General features: G+C 36.5%; 1 protein-coding gene across 1 annotated transcript in view; it reads right to left on the reverse strand.

Moving 5' to 3' along the window:
• The window catches only part of PLXDC2 (plexin domain containing 2), a 453,142-nt gene that overhangs the window by 186,795 nt on the left and 252,155 nt on the right, over positions 1-14,192 (reverse strand). The window lies entirely within an intron of this gene.

Below are 14,192 nucleotides of genomic sequence, written 5' to 3' on the forward strand. Positions count from 1 at the left end.
GTGGGAGGATTGCTTGAAGCAAGGAGTTTGAGACCAACCTGAACAACATAGACCCAGTCTCTACAAATTAATTAATTAATTAATTAATTAAATTAAAAAAATGAAGTAGCCAGGTGTGCTGGCTGGTGCCTAAAGTCCCAGCTATTTGAGTGGCTGAGATGGGAGGATTCCTTGAGTCCAGGAGGTCGAGACTACAGTGAGCTATGGCCACCCCGCTGCACTCCAGCCTGGGAGACAGGGTGAAACTCTGTTTTGTCAACAAGTACTAGCTAGCTTTAAATACCATCAGACCACAAACCAGTGAAAATAACAAGTATGTGTCCCCAGTGAAAAACTCAGGATAATGGAAATAAAACAGAGGTGACATTGAGCCTGGTAAGAACAATATCCTGCTTTGCAGTCTAAATCTTAACTTGTCAAGCAAACCATTACAAGAAAGTAATTAGATTCTATTAAGGGATGAGTAGTGGCTTATTTTTTCCTTTTACCATTTATAGGCAGCTGTAGGAATTTATGCCTAAAACCTCTAATTGCTTTCTTGATGGTGCAAATAGCATGATTTTTGTAACTACATTTTTACTACGTAGTTCTCAGTGACCAGATGTTACATAAAGCCAGTCTGTTTCTTAAAGTGTATTTTGTTTCCGTAGGCGTGCACATTAAATAAGAGAATCATCTTGAGGGAGGTGTTGAAAAAATGACATGCCTGGCTCAAGTGTCAGAAGGTCTCAACTGTGTAGGAGCGGTGGTACCTAGAGGTACTTAGATGGGCTTTGGGTCCCTATATCCATATCACTTTCCCATGTCTCCCCAAATCAAATCATAATAATTAATTCTAAGCACCAATCTTGTATACAGTTTGAAATTTGAAACATTAGACTATGTTGCTGTTTTTACTAAAATGAATCAGAATCTTAGCAACAAAAATGTAGATGCTATGCAAATTCAGCTTAAAGATCATTTAGTAGATCATCCTTCCCCTTCCCTCACCTTCTAACTAGGTTACTGACCCTCAGCACCTCCTACATGGAAATTCCAGAGCAGGCCCTGTAAGCAGGAAACAGCTAAGGACATTTTAGAGAAACATTCCAGGCAATTCTGAGGCAGTGTCTGCAATGCATTCTAACATTTTATCAGTTCTGTCTGTGCTAGCCACCTGCTGCGCACAAACTGTTGAGAAACACAGTTGCAGTTTAGTCTATGAAAGTAAGATTTTTTTTTTAACAAAAAACCTAAATCACATAGCACCCCCCTCCCCCTTCCACAGATGAGAGCTTGGTACTAACGGTGCCAAGCTGCTTGTAGAAATGCTGTAGAAGGTGCCATTCGACAAAACAACCCAGCAACTCTAGAGGAAAAAAGAAACTCACGCTTTTGTCCTTGACCCAGGGTTGTGCCATTTACATATGAAAAAGGCAAGATATTTATTGCCTAAGAAAGACACTGAAAGAAAGATGCCACTGGGACCATATCAAAAAGGTACCGCTTTCTTGATAGGGATACTTTTCCAGAACCAAAACTCATGTGATTTTTTTTTTTTTTCCTCTGCCACAGCCTTCATGAGCACCTTTAGCATCTGGTCCTGAAAGCCTTCATTGTACACATTCTTGACCAAATATAAGATAGAGGAAATTTGTGACTGTTCTATCATGCCAGCCTTTCCTTCTGTCCAAGGGTGTATCTACTAAGGGCAGCCAGCAGCTGGGTGTGGTTCTACACAGCTGTCTTTTTAGAGGAATCTCATGGTCTGGAAGTTAAGGTTTAAGGCCAGAGGCTAGTTTATTCCTTCTTGCCTAAACTAGCCTCTGGCCCTACGCCATTCTCGAATATTCAGAATGATTCGCCACTGTAGCTTCATGAAGGTATTACTGAGTCTTCCCATCCCACTACCCTGTTACACGGCCTGCTGTAAGGTCAGCCCAGAATGACTCTCTACTGTGGCTTCATAGAGGTGTTACTGTGTGTTCTCATGCCACCTTCCTGCTGTAAGGCTGGCTCCTGCTTTTTGGAGCCTTACTCAAAGACAGGGTGCCTCCAATCAGGACATCGTGTCCGCCAGTCTTGGCCTTCCCCATTTCTAACCCACCTCCTTTTTCGCATTGGTCTACTCTTGAAGCCCTGGTGCTTCTTGCTGCCAAATCTGTAAGACTTACGAAAACACGTACAAACCACTTAGATTTTCCTGTTTCTCCTTACTCTGGGGAATCTGTTTTTAGTTTGTAATTATAATATTGTTAATTAAATAGTTGCCAATAACATAAAAATATGTACTGGTTAATTAAATGGGGATACTTTCTATTCCTAGTGGGACTGTTACATTTCAACCAAGAATCATGAAAATCTTTTTTCTCCCCTTCTTTCACTGCAACATTCAGCAATTTGCTATTAATTCAGTTTTATCCAGAGGAAACTTGAATGTAATAAACTAGAGTTGTGGATCCCTTATTTTAGAATGGTACTCATAAGCCCCTTAATAAACAATTTAAATACTTTTTCTTAACAAAATAGGCAATTTCATGAGCAATTTATACTGCCTCAAACTCTAAAAAATTTTGTAATAAAATAATTACAAAGAAAGCTTTATACTGCATACTCTTTTAAATATTGTTAATTTTTTTTGACAAATACATATTACAAGATGCTATTAAATAAAAACAAATACATACACTGCAGAAATTATTCCTATCCATTCTTACCGATAAGAATTTTAAATATTAATGCTGTTTGAAAAGTAATACATGCACATCGTAATAATTTGAAAAGCACAGATGATTGTGAAAATTACATCTCTTTCCTATTCCTAATCTCCAGCCATCTGCCAAGTCTCTTGGGGGTTAGCACTATTAGTAGTTTCTTGTATATCTCTCGAGATTTTTCTGCTCACTTGGAATCATATCTATGTTTCTCCCAAATTATTTTAGAGATAGCTTATACATGTATAAGCTACATCTGTCTGTACACATACATACATATATATGTACATATATATGTAAGTAACATTTATCTGCATCCTGTGGTGTTTTATTTTTTTTTTAATAAGCATACCTTAAGTATCTCATTCTGCTTAAAGGTCACATAGTATTCTACTCTATGGGTTCCCAGTAGTTTATTTAACCTGTCCACAACCTGAACATCCTTAACGATGGGCATTCAGGTGGTTTTCAGTCTTTAGCAGTAGATATTTTTATACACGTTGTTCACACACAAAGACACCTATAAGATACATTTTTAGGAGTAGAAATCACAGTGTTAGTTATACATTTTATATTTTAGTGGATAATAATACATTGCCATGAGCAAATCTTGAGACTTTCTTTTTCTCCATACCTTAAAGAAAATATCGAGCTACAAAAGTTACTAAAAGGTTTTTAAAAAACCTTTTAAAATTGCTAAAGTAAAAACAGCATCTCTATAGTTTTAACTTGCATTTCACTTATTGGGAGTGAGGTTATGTATTAACATGTGTAACAGCCACTTATATTTCCTTTTAAAAAAATAAACTTCTAATTTTAGAATAGGTTGACATGTACAGAAAGTTGCAAAGACAGTATAGGCCTCCCACATACTCCACACCTGATTTCCCATACTACCAACATCATACATACCTTGAGAAAGGTATGATGCCTTTGTCAAAATTTTTGAAACAATATTGATATATAATTATTAGCTGAATTGATATTGAATATTGATATATAATTATTAGCTGAATTATTAACTAAATGTATTCAGATTTGTCTATGTTTACATAATGTCCTTTTGATCTTCCTGGATTCTATCCAGAATATGACATTATATTTAGCTGTTATGTTTCCTTATGTTCCTCTTAGCTGTGATAGTTTCTCAGACTTCTCCTGTTTTTGTTTGTTTGTTTGTTTGGATGGAGTTTCACTCTTGTCACCCAGGCTAGAGTGCAATGGCACAAATACTGATTGGGTATTTTGCAGTGAGGTGTAGTTTTCTCTGGTTTATTTAAAGCTTGTTTGTTTGTTTGTTTTGTTTGTTTGCAAATAATATGCCTATGTGTGGTCTTTTGGTGATCTTCTGGTTGTTTCTCTCCGAGCTTCCTAGTTTGATATCTGTCAGTTTTGGAAAGCACTCAGCTATTATTATTTCAAACATTTCTTCTTTCTCTTTTTCTTCTCTTCTGATATTCCAATTAAGTTCATGGATGTTACATCTTTTGCTATTATCCGACGGGTCTCTGATATTCTGTTGTGCTTTTGTTTTATTTTCTTTCATTCATTTTTTCTTTGCATTTCCATTTTAGAAGTTTCTTAGTCTTTAGTATTTACTAGGTCTGTATCTTTGGGCTATGACTCTCTTAAGGGTGTCTCTAGTGGAATAGGGTTTCCCCCTCCCTGCCTCCTACTCCCCTCCCTGGATATACCATTCCAGATGTATTTCCCTAAAGTCTTGACTCTTGTTGACTATGAATTTTTAATTCTCCCTTATGTGAGTCTAGAAGACTCCAGGGGCTTGCTCCAGTGGGAGAAATGACTTTCCCCCAGCTAGGACAAGGCCCTAGGAAGGTCTTTGTTCTGGAGGAGGCTCCAGGTGTATTTCACAAGATTACTCTTCCCTTACTCCAGCAGAGCCATCATAGACCGTCACTGGGAGAACCTTCTGCAGTTCCTGGGGGTCAAGCCCACAGAAGTTTAAAGGTCCCCCTAAGACTAGAATCCTCAGGAGTTTCCGACCGTTAGGCTCATCCGCACTGAAATTCTAGCTTTGTGGAAGTCACATTTTAAGTATTATCAGCAGTCTGTGGTTGCAGTGGCTTCTGCCCCAGATGAGCAGATCTCCTCTGTGTGTCTTTGGATGTGCCTGTGTCTACATTTTGGGGACAGTGGTTTGCCTTCTGTGATGCGGTCAACTTGATTGGATCGAAGGATGCAAAGTATTGTTCCTGGGTGTGTCTGTGAGGATGCTGCCAAAGAAGGTTAACATTTGAGTCAGCGGAATTGGAGCGGCAGACCCACCCTCAGTGGGGGTGGGCACCATCGAATCAACTGCCAGACAGGCTAGATAAAGCAGGCAGGAGAAGGTGGGAGACGCTGACTTGCTCACTCTTCTGGCCTTCATCTTTCTCCTGTGCTGGATGTTTCCTGCCCTTGAACATCAGACTCCAAGTTCTTCAGCTTTTGGACTCTTGGACTTAACACCAGCGGTTTGCCAGGGGCTCTTAGGCCTTCAGGGACAGAATGAAGACTACACTGTTGGCTTCCCTAGTTTCGAGGTTTTGGGACTCATACTGGCTTCCTTGCTCTTCAGTTTGCTGATGGCTTATTGGGGGACTTCACCTTTTGATCATGTGAGTCAATACTCCTTAATAAACTCCCCTTCATATATCCATCTATCCTATTAGTTCTGTCCCTCTACAGAACCCTGATGCACCCTGCAATCTCAGCTCTCTCGTGGGTCTGATAGAAATTGTCAATTTTCAGTTTGTTTAGCTTTTTCTCAATAGAATGAGAATGACAACCTCCAAACACTTTATAATAAATACCTGAAACCAGAAATTCCTGTAATTTCTTTTGTCATTTGCTCATTGTTTAGTTGCTACATTTCTCTTTTACTTACATGAGCTCTTTATATATTAAGGAGAACAGTCCTTTCACTGTCATATGTGTTTTAAATATTTCCTTTCCCAGGTTTTTTGTTTGTTTGTTTTGCTTTGTTTTTTCCTTTTTTTTTTTCTTTAAGTTCTGGGATACACGTATGTACAGAATGTCAGAATGTGCAGGTTTGTTACATAGGTATACATGTGCCATGGTGGTTTGCTGCACCTATCAACCTGTCGTCTAGGTTTTAAGCCCTGTATGCATTAGGTGTTTGTCCTAATGTTCTCTCTCCCCTTGTCCTCCATTCCCTGACGGGCCCCATTGTGTGATGTTCCCCTCCCTGTGTCCATGTGTTCTTATTGTTCAACTCCCACTTAGGAGTGACAACATGTGGTGCTTGGCGGTGTTTGGTTTTCTTTTCCTGTGTTAGTTTGCTGAGAATGATAACTTCCTGCTTCATCCATGTCCCTGCAAAGGACATGAACTCTCATTCTTTTTTGTGGCTGCATAGTATTCCATTGTGTATATGTGCCACATTTTCTTTATCCAATCAATCATTGATGGGCATTTGGGTTGGTTCCAAGTCTTTGCTATTGTAAATAGTGCAGCAATAAACATTCGTGTTTATGTAGAATGATTTATAATCCTTTGGAATTGCCACACTGTATTCCACAACGGTTGAACATTGATACATTCCCACCAACAGTGTAGAAGCGTTCCTATTTCTCCACAGCCTTGCCAGCATTTGTTGTTTTCTGACTTTTTAATAATCACCATTCTAATCAGCATGAGATGGTATCTCATTGCAGTTTTGATTTGCGTTTCTCTAATGACCAGTGATAATGAGCTTTTTTTCATATATTTGTTGGCCACATAAATGTCTTCTTTTGAGAAATGTCTGTTCATATCCTTTGCCCAATTTTGATGGGGTTGTTTTATTCTTGTAAATTTATTTAAGTTCCTTGTAATAGTTTCCAGGTTTTTATTTCTCTTTTCTTAAGTAAGGGTATTTAAATGCCATGAATTTTTAATATATGAAAATTTTATTATATGCATTTTTTTCAATATTTTCATTTATGGTTTCTGGGCTTTGTATCAGTCTTAGAAAAATGCTCCCAATCTCAGGATTATAAAGTAGTCCTTCTCTAGTCTTCTTCTAATGCATTGTTATATTTTATTTTTATGATAAAATAAATCAGGTTAATTTAAATAACATATTTCAAGCCTTATGGAAAATAAGAGAATTCAGAATATGAGCAGTATTATATACCAGTGGGAGAAACAAAACTCTGATAAGTAGTGTTAAAACATATGGGTACCCTTCTCTGTTAAAATAAATGAGTAGAAACCAGATTTCTACTCACTCCTTACAATCATTATTACAAGAGGACTGAAATATAAACAGCATTTTTCAACTGAATTCTTGGAAGCTAGGGAATAGAAACATAAGACCAATGTCATCATTTCAAAGCAATCAGTATTAGCTCTTCCTTCCACTGCTATGTATTTCTAAAAAATTACCATCACAGTATACTTAAAATATTATATTTTGATTATCATGATAAACATTCTTTCCCTGCTAACACATAATCTTATACTTCATTTTTACATATATAATGTTCCATGACTCTTATTTTTCAAACTGTATAGAAAATGGGAGTACTCAATTATCTCCAAATTATATTATCAGTTATTAGATTTTATTTATTTATTTTTAGAGATAACATCTTGCTCTGTCACTCTGGTTGGAGTGCAGTAGCATAATCATAGGTAACTACAGCCCTGAACTTCTGGCCTCAAGCAATCCTCCTGCCTCAGCCTCCTGAAAAGCTGGGACTACAGGAGCATACCACTATGCTCTGCTAACTGTTAAATTTTTTTTCTGAAGAGATGAAGTCTCACTGTGTTGTCCAGGTTTGTCTCAAGTTTTATTAGATTCATCTAATATAAAATAAATAGCTTAAAAAATTTCTCCAAGATAATCTTTAATTATTAAGAGGTAGAAAGGTAAAGAGTGTAAGAACAATAAACCTGGCTTATACAAATACATTGGAGTGAAGATTTGAAAAATAGTTGTGTTTTCAAGGCATTTTGGAAGAAACTAGTAATTTACCTGAAGAGATTACCATGCTTCAAAGAAGAAGAAGAAAATGAAGGGGAGAAGGAGGAGAAGAAGGAGAACAAGGAGGAAAAACAATTTTTTTCCAGAGCTTACTGACTAAAACTTCATAAACAGTACATTCATAAGTGGCAAATTTTATGCTTTGCATATTTTGCTACAATTAAAATATTTTTAACGTTTTCACTCTATAATTTACATTTTTTTTTTACAAAATCTAATTGCTCTAAATTATCTTAATTTTACATTTTTTCTGGAGTCAACTAAAAGTGCTTTGAATTTTCTTTATGAGCTATTAACTAAATTGTGCTTATTTTTAAAATTAGCTTTGGAAATTGACAATAAGCCAATTAAAAGACATTTTCTTCCATTTTCTTTGCCTTCAGGAGAAGCTTCTCATTTGAACAATAATTCCAGCAGATTAAATGAAAATTTCTCTGTAGCCCTCAGGCTATTCACATCAACAAAGTAATCTAACCCCATCATAACCCCATTAGAATTAGCCAACAAAATATTTAGATCTATTTTTTTTATGACTATGTCTCAATTCCAGAGCTATATAGCTCTAAGTGAGAGCATAGTTTTTAGCTACTTTAACTTTATACCAACTGGTTTTCTGTAATGTATTAAAAAAATAGAAAAAGATCTTGAAAATAAAGGTAGTAATGAAATAATGACTACATATAGAGAAATCTGTTTCCCAGTTCAAAGGCAAAATGTTACACAGAAATTGGACTAATATTTAACTTTGCATTTGGGGTTGGATCCTGAATACATTTTTAAATTGGATTGTTAGCAATTAAATAAACCTCAAGGCTACCTGGCTGCTACCAAGGGGGATGTCCATTCCCATCCCAATCATTTCACCCTTGACTATCTTTACGCTTTGATAACTTGGCCCTACAATTCTTGCTATACAAAGGATAGAATGAATACATGGGTATAACAATATATATGTCTTACTGATTATAATGCTTGTTACCCAGTTATAAACTATGTTGTCACAATTAGAGAAAGATTTCAAGATTCTACCATGTGTTACAAAATTGCTAAATTTTCTAAGGTTTCCAGACAGTGTCCCAGAGTCGCAAAATGTCATCATGGGACAGTCTTTAGAGAGATTCTGAACAGCACCAAGAAGTGATAGATATAGCCATGCTGATCAAGCGGACTTCCCAAGTTATTTACATGCTATTCTACTTCCTAGACACGAATGGTTGAGCCAGTCTTTAATAGGAGCAGTTAGAGATGACAATGGGTTATGTTCCTAAACATTCCTTGAGACCCTTTCTATGCTTTATGGAGAGAAATCTAATGAATGAGGTCATCAAAGAAAACAACAGACAACCTAAAAAGACAGCACAGGCCTTAAAGAAAAAGCATTTTGAAAAGAAATAAAAGAGAAAATGTACATGTGGAGAAAAATGCAGTAATAGCGTATGCTATCTATGTAGCATTTTCTACGAAACAGGTATCATTAACATATGTTAATTAATCATCACAAAATATTTATGAACCAGGTACTTTTATTGTGCTATTTTATAGGTAAGGAAACTGAGATCAGAGAGATTAAGTCATTTGCTGAAGATCATACAGTTGCGATTGGCTTGGCTTAGGAACTGATGAAGTATTCAGATTCAAAAGTCTATTTATCTTAACCTGGAAGCCTGACTCCTTCTCTAAGAAAATGCAACTCAATTTCTGGCTTAAGTAGGAATTGAGGGAGCTCTTTTGAACTCATTTCTGAAATGACCAGGGTCTAATGTCAGTCCTGCACTATTTAGTATTTCTTTCCTTTATTTTCCAGGATTGGACAATGTTAGAGCATCTGGCATACATTATTACTTTATTAATTAAACAGAGTCACTTAGATAACCTTTATTTTAAATTGGGTGATGTATTTAAGCATCTGTGTAAAATTGCTATTTATCTGAATTACTGCTGCAGTGACTAGGAAAGGCTACAAGCAAAAATATTACTGCCACTGTTTCCAAGAAAGCCTGGATCTGCTGCAAGAAGATGAATGATGTTTTCCTGGTATAAACATCCCTAGCAGAGTATTCTAGCACTAGCAATCAGTGGACACTTCAGTGGCCGTTATGGCAATGGAAGGGGATGAACCTGGAGACCTTGTTTTTACCTACACCCTCGTCTCAGCTGATCCACCTCCCCCATTCCTGTCCTCCAATCATGACTTATCCATCGTATGCCAATGCTCTGCTCTCTTTTGTTTACGTCTAATGGCCCTCTTTCATTCTACCCATGTTTCTGCCTCTTGTATTTTTCTTGCTGATTCCTATTGAGTCAACTCTTGCTCCTGGGTGCTTCCTCTCTGGGTCTCCTAATGGCTTAATTTCCAATTATGCTTCCCACCCCTGCCGCAAGGAGCCAGTGCTAATGAAATAAAGCATGTATGAACAGACATGCAGGAGAAACAAAAGTGGTTGTGAATATGCAATTCGTGAAGGACAAAACAATATAGCCTGGCACAGGGTCTCACACCCGTAATCCCAGCACTTTGGGAGGCTGAGATGGGAGGATTGCTAGAGGCTAGGAGTTTGAGAGCAGCCTGAGCAACATAGTGAGACCGCATATCTACAAAAAAATCTGAACATTAGCCAGGCATGGCGGTGCATGCCTGTAGTCCCAGCTACTTGGGGAGCCGAGGTGGAAGGATCACTTGAGCCCAGGAGGTCAAGGCTACAGTGAGCTGTGATTGTGCCACTGCACTCCAGCTGGGGTGACAGAGTAAGATCCTGTCTACAAAATAAATACATACATATATAATAATGGTCAAGCTACTGAATCTACTGCTGACACTAGACAGTTTGAGGGAGGAGTAAATTATCAAAGAAGACAGCTCAGATGAACTCTCAGGGTTTTGGAGGTCTATCTCGGAGAATTATTTAGATGCAGTAGATTAGACATCACGCAATTTATCTCTCTGTCTAGGAATCCTTGAGACTTGAGCTTGTAACTTTAAATTATTGAAGCCAGTTGGAATGGATTTACTTTCATCCAGCATCTATTTCTTTAGTATCTTCCATTCATGCATAGATCTCAGATAACCATAACCTGTGATCTCTGTTTATAATAATAATAATACAAAAAAACTCCATTCACCTTCTCCCTAGATGCAGAAAGTTAATGGATACACCACGCTTTGTTTTATGGGGTTATACACTTGAAAGAAGATGTGGTTGTTATTTACAAATCAATCATCATGAGTAATAACTAACTCTCTTCCTCTCCTAAAAAGACTTTTATTCCTGTTATTAATCAAGTCCCTATAAAGAGTATGAAATACTATTTGGGACTACAATTAAAATATTACCACTTAAAAGCCAGAACAAAGAAGGAGCTGGGAGATTTGGTAATATACTTCCTGAAAACCTAATGAAGATAACATGCATTATTATTTTTTAAAAATCTCTCTTAGTGGGAATTTAAACAGAAAAAAAACCTAATGATTATTGGCCAGATACAGGAAACTACTCCAAGTTTGAATTTTAATATACCATACTTCAAAAAATAAGATTTTTTTTCTTGGGCAGGAAACTGGTGAGCTAAGAGGCAAAGGAAGAAGGGAGATTTACATTTTACTTTTGTCTGTTTCACTTTTTAAATGTCCACGTTATTAGTTTTTCAGATATGTAAATATATTACTTAAACATTTTAGTATTTTACGTAGCAAATGAAATAAAATAGAGCTAAAATTTAAACCGCTTTCTTATGAAATCTGTAAGTAGAAACCTGTGTAGAAAGAGAAGGCAAATTGTTCTATGATCAAGGTAAGTAATACACATTCATTATTAGCTTTTAAATTCATATCACTTTTGCTTTTCAGTTTCATGTCCAACTTCCCACAATTCCCCATATTACCTTAATTAAGAATCACCATCTCTCTACATACTTACATACTGGGACCAAAATTATCTGTATAACGTGTATATCTTCTCTTCCCCATTACATAAAGTAGTAATTAACCCATCTCACATACTCCCATCTCATCACCGTAATGGTACCCATGACGGACTCAGGTAAAAATATCATTCCTAGGATAGCTATTTGATTACAAATCAAATCCTCAAACTTAAATCTACATTTTCGAACATTTAAAAGATCACACTAGCAGGCTAATAATAAAAATGAACCAATTAAAATATTCAGATAGAAAATAATGCAGTGTGATATGCAAAAAACACATCTTGGTGGTATCACTAATGAAACTGGTTTGATGAAATTCACAGAGAACTAGTTTTCTAGTGCTTGAAGTATTTGTATTCTGAAGTATTTTTTATCTAGAAAGATCAGTGAATGCTTTCAGATTCCACTATCAGTGAACCAGAAAATAGATGATATTTCCAATTCTATTGTACATATGGATTATTGAAGCTTTTGAATATTAAAATGTTTAATAAGCAAAGATTTTATTTTTATAGTTTATAAGATAAACGACCAGATGTTTTAGCTGTAATTCACATTTTAAACTAGAAACTTAAGCTCATTCACAGTAAAATACATATACAAAGAGGGGCCATGGTAAACTATGCATATGTCTATATTGTTAAACAACTTTCCATTTTTAAGTTGTGCTGATCTTAGCAATAAGATGAGACATTATCTTGACTTAATTTCAATGTTAAATTTGTGTCTGTGTGGAAAGAGATGGAGAGATTTCAAGGAAATATGGGAAATGGCAAAACCATGAAGTAAGATGAAGAGGATTATGGTTTAAAGCATTCCCTTTATTTATTAGCACAGCTTGGATTCACCATGAAAACATATCACTTTAATTTTTCTCACACCCAATGTAGAAACAGGTTCAAGAGGAATTTGTAAACACAAAAAGAACTGATAGTCAACAAAAGAGGCATCTTTGTGTTTCTACTTAAAACTCCCAGGCCAGGTCTATTGAGAATGGCCTGCAGTCAACTCGTGGTTTCCATTTTCCTCCCAAGACTTCTCTGGTTAAGAACCTTTTTAAGATTTGTAAGGATGGCAAGCATCTGTCAAATAGGTCTATCTGCTTATGACGTCTGTCTAGTCAATCACAGAGGAGATCCAAGAAACACTTTGAACACCAATTTTTCTGTAGTCTTAACTCTCATTTAAGACTCAGAGATGTTTGAGTTACATCATCCCCGGAAACCCATAGCTTATCATTTGTATTTTCTTTTTCTGATTTCCGTTTGTTTTTTTCTTTAGAGATAGGGTCTTTCTCTGTTGCTCAGGCTGTAGTGCAGTGGTGTGGTCATAGCTCACTGCAGCCTCAAACTCCTGGACTCAAGTGATCCTCCTGCCTCAACCTCTCAAGTAGCTGAGATTACAGGTGCATGCCACCATACCAGCTAATTATTTTATTTTATTTATTCTATTTTCAGAGATAGAGTCTTGCTCTGTCAGCCAGGCTGTAGTGCAATGGCATGACCACAGCTCGGTGCAGTCTCAAACACCTGGCCTCAAGTGGTCCTCCTGCCTCAGCCTCCTGAGTAGCTGGGACTACAGGAGCACCCCACCATGCTTGGTTAAGTTTTTAAATGTTTTTGTAGAGATAGGGTCTCACAGTGTTGCCCAGGCTTGTCTTGAACTCCTGGGCTCAAGCAATCCTCCTTCCTGGGCTTCCAAAGTAGCTGGGACTACAGGTGTGAGCCACTGCACCTGGGCATATTTCATCACTTATATTTCCTAAGCAATTCCTCACATTCTGCTTCACTTTACCTAATATTTCACTAAGCTACACAACTCTAAGGCAGAGGTGGACTTATTTACCATCACTCAGAGTAGGTGCTCAAAACACTTCCATTTACTTGTTGATATTTCTGATTACAAATCTTCTTCTCCTGAATCCTAAGTACCTTCTAGGTCTTATATTAAAGTATGGCAAAAAAAAAAAAAAAAAAAAAAAAATGGCGACGCTTAACATGGTTTCCACACCATCCAAAAGACCCCTGGTGAGAGTCAGTGAAGGAAAGAGACTCTGTCTATGGTGCTTTGGGCATAGATGCTCACAGCCTCTTTGTACATCTATAGAATTTCTTTTAATTTCTTCTTTACTTACTGTTCCATTTTTATGTGTTTTTCTCCTTCTTCCCTACCCCTGCATCATAAAGCCCACAGGGATATTCCCTGGCATTTTGCTTATCGCTTCTAGTAGCACTTGAAGACTAAAATATTTCTGACTTCTGAGATACACAATAAAGAATGATAATTACTTTGCTAGGATATTGCTAATCTCTAAACTAACCTCTAAGCTGGTGGAGAAAAATAAAATTTAAAACATTTGAGCTGGATTTCAGCCTTTATTTGAAGACTCTCAAATGAGTTGTCAATCAAAATAGGTAACACTCAAGGAAAAAAATGATCAAAGCTAATGTGCATATGGTTGTGTGTTTTTGTGTATACATATATGTGTATATATATGTACATATATTTTATATGTTTATATATATTTATATATTATATAGGTTTATATATATATTTTACATATTTTATATATATGTACATATATA

This window comes from Papio anubis, chromosome 11 (genome assembly GCF_008728515.1).
Source record: "Papio anubis isolate 15944 chromosome 11, Panubis1.0, whole genome shotgun sequence".
Taxonomy (NCBI): domain Eukaryota; kingdom Metazoa; phylum Chordata; class Mammalia; order Primates; family Cercopithecidae; genus Papio; species Papio anubis.